This window comes from Canis lupus, chromosome 35, assembly GCF_003254725.2.
Source record: "Canis lupus dingo isolate Sandy chromosome 35, ASM325472v2, whole genome shotgun sequence".
Taxonomy (NCBI): Eukaryota; Metazoa; Chordata; class Mammalia; order Carnivora; family Canidae; genus Canis; species Canis lupus.
Genome location: NC_064277.1, coordinates 25,935,091 through 25,943,531, shown reverse-complemented (window position 1 = coordinate 25,943,531; position 8,441 = coordinate 25,935,091). Strand labels below are relative to the sequence as shown.

General features: G+C 43.8%; 1 non-coding gene across 1 annotated transcript; it reads left to right on the top strand.

Annotated features, from left to right (window-relative positions):
* Positions 1-1,063: 1,063 nt before the first annotated feature.
* Positions 1,064-1,135, top strand: TRNAA-AGC (transfer RNA alanine (anticodon AGC)). Its single transcript has one exon. It is a non-coding gene; the product is annotated as a tRNA-Ala (tRNA).
* Positions 1,136-8,441: the final 7,306 nt, after the last annotated feature.

The window sequence follows — 8,441 nt, the reverse complement described above, 5'->3', positions numbered from 1 at the left end:
TAGAGAACTCATGATTTGTACAAACTGTCTGGGCTCACCATCTCTACTGCAGGTTCTCTTAGCAAGGTGGAAGGATGAGGTACGCTGGTGTGCTCCGGGGCGCCCCCCCACCCCCACTTTCACTTCCTTCCCCACCCCGACCCCGACCCCGACCCCGACCCCTAGTCCAGCAGCCCGGACACAAGCACATCCGAGCCTCGGCGCGCCGCAGCATCAGCTCTCCCCTCTCTTCTCCTTAGCGGTCCCATCCATTCTTCCAGATTCGCTCACAGGTCACTGTGTCCGGGCGCGCCCCTGAACTCTAGGCAGACACAAAACCTCGGTTTGCGCCCCTTGGGGAGGAAGGGCCCCAGACGGGGGGAGAACCACTCCCTCTGCAGCAGATAAAGCATCGCGAAGGCAGAGGTTTAACTTCAATCTTAGAAGGAACGCGTTTCTCACTTCTTTCCGGGCCCTTTGTTCCAAAGAATCAGAGCGGGATTTGAGGATTTGTATTCTCTAGGTCGGATTTGCATTCTTTGGATTAAATGAGGGTCAGAAGGACGCATCCAAACATGCATCAGCTCCACCCTTTAGCCCTCCCAAGAGTTTACAGCGGAAGGTTATTTTTACAACAGAATTCCCTCCACCCGTTCCTTGTTTTCTAAGGAAAGGCGCATAGCGGTTTCTGGAGCCCGGGAATAGGGTGCAGAAATGCGGAGAATTTGGGGGGGGGGCGCATTTTGGGGTGTTGCATAAAGACAGTCGTTGGGAAAGCGTTTTTTTCTTTCTTCGGAGTATCTTTCCTTTGACGCACAGGCCTTTGAGAAAAGAAAAGCACTCAGAGAAGGAGGGTGTGGAAGTGTTTCTTACTGAGATTTCCCGCCCCAGCGTTCTCTCCTCGCGTCCTGGATGTCGGCGATTGACGAGTTAGTCAGAATTTCGTGGCAGCGGATTTCTACAGAGGAGCGAGGTGAAAATTCGAGTTCTCTTTTACAAAAGAACAAAATAGTCTAAAACGTTAAAGGGGATACATTTGCTCAATTTCATGAAGATAGTTTAGGAAAGTCACATCCCACGTGGCGGGGATGTAGCTCAGTGGTAGAGCGCATGCTTAGCATGCATGAGGTCCTGGGTTCGATCCCCAGCATCTCCAGTTTTTCTTGCTTCCGGTCCCAGCCTGGTTCAGGAAATGAATGATCTTGCTCCTGAGCCCCTGCAGTCGGCAGGACTGTACACGTAACCCTACCGCTGTGAGCGCTGCATCCACCTGGCGCCGGCAGCGCAGGCAGGTGCTTCCACACTCAGCTGATCCGGAGCGGGTTGGTCACTCCCGGCTCCAGGAAAAAAGCACTGTTGACATCTACGCATGTCAACCCTGAGCTAGAAAGGTCTGGGGACGAACTCGTATCTTGGCTTGGTCTGAGGTCTCCCAGGTCGAGATTCCGCGGGAGGAGGGTTTCTTCTGCCGACTCGCGGCTGCCCACGCTGGGGGACCTCCGCCGGCCACCTGACCCTCCGCCCCGAGGTCCCACCCGGGAGCTAGGCCTGCGCCCTGCGATGGGTGTACTCGCGCGTCTGGGGCCGGCCGGCCAGCCGCACACTCTCCACGTTGCCTCCGACCCGGCTAGCTGCGATCCCGCGCGCAGAATCCGCCGCACTTGGACCCGGAGCCTGCGGGTGAGGACCTCTTCTTGGTGTTCTCGCTTAGAGACCTGCTCGCTCTGGGAGCGCGAAGTCTCGGCCCTTGGGCCTCAGTCTCTGCCTCTGCAGGTGGGACACCTGGTCACAGGGACCAGAGCAGGGAATGCAGGAAATGGTTGTTCCCCCAGGCAGGCGCCTGGCCGCGCCAGAGGCCCAGAGACCGCGGACGAGCCCCCCGCAGTGCCAATTCTCCATTCAGTGCAGGTGCAGGAGCACCGCGGAGGCAATGATGCCTATCATCCTTCATGTCAGGCTCTCACGTTTTGCTTGTGCTGCCTAACTCCTTAAGAAAAACCGCACAAAATTAAGGTACGGGCCTTGGAGTGGGCCTATGAACGTCTGGGTCCTGGAGCTAACACCTGTGAGCTGCAGGATCAGTCCTGCTGTCCCGCGGGTCCCGCGCACTAGCTCTCGCCGGTATTTACACAGGCCGGCAGCAGTGTGACTCAGTGGAGCCTTAAAGATGCTGGAATACTCTGAACTAAATTAAAATTAGTATCCATAGCATCTACCAAGTGAGTGGTCTACATGCTTTTCCTTGCGTGTTCTCACGTTTTCCGTGTGCCATGGTGCCCACAGCCAAGGCTGGCCGCTGTCAAATAACAAGAGCTCTATGAGGCAACAGTAACAGTCTTGAGTCGTAATTAATCTTTCATCCCCGTCTTGTCTTCTGTCTTCACCTCAGGTCACCAGACTATGATCAGTTCCGTCAAAGATTGTTTTTAGGATTCCTCTATTGCAAACCACAGACTCTCCTTGAGCTCAACCCATAAACATTTTAGGCACAGTTCAAGCAAAATTATTTTATTTATTTTTTTAATGAAGTGTGCGGAGGACATAGGGAAGAATGGGGAAAGAGAGAAATGGTTAGAATTCCCTGAGCCCAGAAATGTCTTTAAACAATAATGTTTTTAACAATATTTCAAGAGATGACTATTTTAATTAGATGAAGCCAGACTTTATTTTCTGCAGTTTTTCTGCATACAGAGTATTAAGAGGAGCACAGATAGAAAGAAAAGGTGTTATTTTCTAAGAACATAGATATGAGCAGAGAGCTGACATCTGGGGAAAATTTTATTTGCTGCTCTTTATTCCTTAGCATTGAAGCAAAGGCCAAAGACTCCGTTTACTTAGCATCAATGAAACTTCTCTGAGCCTACACTGAGTTTGACTCCATTTCATAGTTTCTACAGTCTTGTGGCTAGAGAAAATTTAGAGGCGTGAACCTAGGTCATTCTGTGAAAAAAATACACCTTATTCTTTTCATTTCAAGGAAAAAAATTTTTAAATTGGAGTTCAATTTGCTAACATATAGTATAACACCCAGTGCTTATCCTGTCAAGTGCCCCCCTCAGTGCCCATCACCCAGTCACTCCATTCTCCCCACTCACCTCCCCTTCCGCTACCCCTTGTTCATTTCCCAGAGTTCGGAGTCTCTCATGTTTTGTCACCCTAATTTTTCCCACTCATTTTCTCTCCTTTCCCCTATAATTCCTTTCACTATTTTTTATATTCCCCATATGAGTGAGACCATATAATGATTGTCCTTCTCCTATTGACTTATTTCACTCATAATACCCTCCAATTCCATCCACGTCGAAGCAAATGGGTATTCGTCGTTTCTAATCGCTGAATAATATTCCATTGCATATATAGACCACATCTTTATCCATTCATCTTTCGATGGACACCGAGGCTCCTTCTACAGTTTGGCTATTGTGGACATTGCTGCTATAAACATTGGGGTGCAGGTGTCTCGGTTTTTCACTGCATCTGTATCTTTGGGGTAAATCCCCAGTAGTGCAATTGCTGGGTTGTAGGGTAGCTCTATTTTTAACTCTTTGAGGAACCTCCACACAGTTTTCCAGAGTGGCTGCACCAGTCCCGATTCCCACCAACAGTGCAAGAGGGTTCCCCTTTCTCCACGTCCTCTCCAACATTTGTTATTTCAGTAGAGGGCAATTCTAATGCTGACTTCAGTGACTCCACAACAGGTTGGTGTGTATTTAGCTCCTACAAGTTGAGGATCCATGAGAAAAATACAAAAGAGCAGCCTCCGCAAACAGCAACACGAGGAGCGGAGAGCCAGGCGTACGCAGGGTGGCCGCACAGAGCGGTGCTGTCCGCGCGGGGAACAAGTGCGCTGTCGGCCTGGGGCGCTGGGGCGCTGGGGCGCTGGGGCGCTGGGGCACGGCGCTGCCGGCGCTCGGGGCTGGACCACTGGGGTGGGTGGGTGACCCCTGAGCAACCCGCCCCCTGCTGCTGCTGCTCCTTCCCCAGGCGGGGCTGGAAGGTGTTAGGACTCTGGGTGGTGTGGGTTTGCCTTGGTTTTCAGGGTACAGGTGTGCGGCCCTCCAGCAGCCAAAGGCGAAGTTCTGACGGCTTCTGCTGGAGGATGCTGTCACTCACGATGAGAACACCCACTCAGCTGATGATTCTCGATTCCTGCAATAGAGTGGGATATAAAAACTGTCGGGGCCTCGCTTGGAGGAGCCCCTGCCCGCGCACAACAGTCGGCTTGGCAGCTCGGTCTTGGGTTCCTTGGTGGCCCCGGGGATTTTCCCAGAGAATCGGAGAGCGCGCATGCGTGCTGCCTAACTGGTGGGAGTCTGAGCCCGGGAGCCGGGGCCGCCCGCGCGAGTCTGCCCTTCCCGCCAGGCCACCTGTTCCAGAAAGGCTTGCAGTAGTCACTCTAATCAGCAGCGCAGCTTTTCGCCTAATTGGGTACAGTTTGATCGGAAAAGCACCTCTATCTATGATGTACCTTGCTCCGTGGGTTAGTCGGCTAAAGCACCTGTCTCTTGTAGACAGGAGATTCTGGGTTTGAATCCCAGCGGGGCCTGCTCAGGTTTTAGGGGTTGTTTTGGATTTTTTTTTTTTTCTGGCAATTTATTCAAACTTTTTAGTCTGAAATCTGCTATAATTTCAGTATCACATCTACTGCTTGGGAGCTCTTCTCTCCTTACACCTGCGTTCTCAATGACTCTCTGCCCCTCTACTGGTGATTTATCATGTGGTTCTGCTGTGCATTTAACTACTGGGGTGTTCAAGATCAACTACAGAGTTTCTAAAATAAAATTTGAAAAATTTTAATTCAAGCTATTTAAAAATATATTCTGCTAGGTTTTCAAACTCCAGCCATCTTACTTAAAACATACATAGATGAAAAATGGTTGCAGTTTATTGAACACTTACAATGTTGCACTTTTGTATTTTTGCACATACCTTTAAATCTCTAAAAGTACTCATAAAAGTAAGCATTATTAGACACATTTTGTGGATGAGAAAGCAGAATCAGAGAGAAGCAAAGTAACTTGCCCAAATTAAAGTTAGTACATAAATAATCAAGCTAGGGTCTTAGCCTAATATGGTTCTAAGCCATGATCTTGTATTTCAAATAATTTTATTTATAAAATCAAACGAGGGGGTGCCTGGGTCCCTCAGTGGGTTGGGGGCTGCCTTCCCCTCCGGTCATTATCTCAGGGTCTTGGGGTCCAGCTCTGCATCTCAGGTTCCCTGCTCCAGCAGGGAGTCTGCATATCCCTCTCCTTCTACCCCACACCCCCTCATGCTCTCTCACTCTCTCAAATAAATAAATAAAATCTTTTTTAAAAAATCAAACAGTATTCAGTATGGTTTAGAATAATAGTTTTTAAAAGTGTATGGCACATGAACTCATTAGATTATCTGATGAAAACTTGTCTATGATCACCATCAAAAACAAAAAAGCCAACAGACATATGGACACGGTTTGTATATTCTTTCAAGATGTTGCTGACTTCCTAAGTTCTTGAATGTCCATGAACCACTAAAAAAAAATCCTTGACTTCCATAAAACAATATATTAAATCAAAATTGGTGTTTAGCAAACATAAACAATTACAGGGAGATATTTACTTTTGATGTTTTTTTTTTTTATAGGACTCTTAATCTCTCTCCTAAATTGACTTAAATTAGGCCCTCAGGCAGACATCTGGTCAGAGTTGTCATGACTCTAGGTCAGAATGCCAATTTCAAGAAGTTTTATTTCTGGATCTGAGATCACTGAAATGAGTTCTGGAAGGTTTTCTGCATGCACAAACACCTCTTAGAGCTGATCTCAAGAAGTAGATAAACCTTCATCTCTTTTGGCTGACAGCTCATTCAATCATTTCCTCAATTATTTGAAGAATCATGTATTGTATTCCTACTCCTCCAACATATGGAAAAGTAAGCTGAATGGTTCTGGTCTCCACCTCAAAGGAGATAAGAGCTTAGGGGGTGAGGGGGGAGGCAGAGGCAGAAATCAATTACATGATCACAAAGTGAAAGAAAATGTCATAGCTATGATAAATGCGACAAAAAATAATGACTAAGATTTAGGAGAACATATGCAAGAGATTTCATTTAATCGAAGTCAGAGAAGTAGAGACTTGAGTTGCAAAAGAAAAGGAAGAATTAAAAAGAAAACGAAAAGAAAAGAAAGGAAAAGAAAAGAAAGAAAAGAAAAGAAAGAAAAGGAAGAATTATGTAGAAAAGAGAAGTAGAGCAGAGAGACCTCCAGGCAGAAGAAACTAGGCAAAAGTGCATAGGACCAAAGGAAAGCCAGCATGGCTAGAGCGGAAAGGATTCACACAAGCAGGATGAGAAATGAGGCTGGAAAAGTATAGGGATGAACCATTACAGGGTTTTATCTGCCATGTTGGGGTGTTTCAATTTTATACTAAGAGCAACCACGGTGGATGTGGTAGTTAACATGAACACATTCTGAAAAATGACTAAGAGAAAAAATGTGAAATTTCAAATTTTTTTCCTAAGTTATTCATTGTTTTCTTTTTGGAAAATAGATGTAAAATAAAAAAAAAAATTAAGCAACATAACCAGAGGTGCAGAAAGCATAAATGTAAAAAAAAATAATCAAAGGGAATTGGCATCAAGTTCTAGGGAGAAAAGTTCCCAAATTGAGAAAGCCTGTTTCTATAACTCCCAGGAACTATTACTTGCAAATGACTCCTTTTCAGGATATTTTTAGATTAAATTTTGTCAGTAAAAAAAGTAAACACATCCATTCCCTTTGCTTAATTATAGATCAGTAAGGAGCGATCTTATCTTCTTTCTTGAAAGAAGATAACTGATGTGTTTAAACTGATGTGTTTGTGAGCATTATTGTGCTAATGAGGAGTTGTCTTTGGAAATTTAAACTCTCCATTCTGTCTCTTATTGGATATTCCTAACTATTGATATAAGAGAATTTGGAGGTCAAGTCTTCCAAGGTTTTTTGTTTTTTGTTTTGTTTTGAGCTCCAAGAGGTTTTATCCAAGGTGCCTTAATGGAATTTTGCAGTCTCCTCAAATTCAGCCAAAAGCTGAATCAGTTTCTTCATAGTACAAACTTAACAAAGAACCCCTAAAATTCTGCATTGGGCATAAATTAAAAAGTGAATTCAATCCAGAGATGCCCTCCGCTCTCTGGGGAAAGCAGTATTTACTCAATGGCTCAAATTGTTATTGTAAAAAATAAAATCTGTGTTCATATAAGGGCAGAGAAAAGGCTGGCATTTAAGTTGCTGACCACACACAGAAGAAAAGGAGCATGGAGTTTGGGATGACGAATGTGTAAACATGTCCTAAAATCTGCCATTAACCAAATGTGGGCCTTTGTTATGTGACTTGGCTATCCTTGCTCATGTTTCATTCTTTTAACTGTTACTTCTAAGGTAATTTTATTTTTACAGAAAAGTTACAAGAATAGAACAAAGAATTCCTACTTATCCATCATCCACACTTCCTAAATATGAGCAATTGATCTCATTTAGTTTATCCTATTATATATATATAATGTTATATTATATATATATAATTTTTCATGGATCATTTGAGAGGAAGTTGTAAACCATAATGATCCTTTATCTTTAAACACTTCAGTGTATGTTTCCTAATAATAATATTCATTTGCATAACCACAGAATAATTATAAAAATCAGAATTAACATTGATATAATACCATTATCCAATATACAGGTCTTATTCAGACTGTTAATTGTCTTTATAATGTCCTTTTTAGAAACTTTCTTGTTTCATTTTGGTAAAAACATTTGACATGAGATCTCTTCTCTTAACCAATCTTTCTTTTTTATTAAGTAAACCCTATGGCCAACACGGGGTTGAAATTCACCACTCCAAGATTAAGAGTCACATGCTCTACCAACTGAACCAGCCAGGCACCCCTATCTTAACCAATTTTTAAGTGTACTATAGATTATTGTTGACTGTAGGTACAATGTTTTACAGATCTTTAGAGTTTATTCATCTTGTTTGACTGAAACTTTATGCTCCTTGGTTAGTGACTCCCCATTTTCCCCTCCCCTCAACCAGCATTCCACTCTGATTCTATGAATTTGACTATATTAGATACCTCATGTAAGTGGAATCATGCAGTATTTGTCTTTTTGTGACTAACATATTTCGCTTAGTATTATTCATCAAAGTTCATCCATGTTTTTACATATCATAAAATTTCCTTCTTTTTAAAGAGAATAGTATTCCAATGTCTGCCCATATCACAATTTCTTTATCTATTGATCTGTCAATGGAAGTTTAAGTATTTTTCACATATTAGCTATCCTGAATAGTTTTGCAGTGATGATCAAATGAATGCAAGTATCTCTTCCAGATCCAGATTTCAGTTACTTTAGATAAATATCCAGAAATGGGATTGTGGTATTATATGCTAGTCCTATTTTTAATTTTTTAAGGAAGCTGTATTCTGTTTCCTATAGC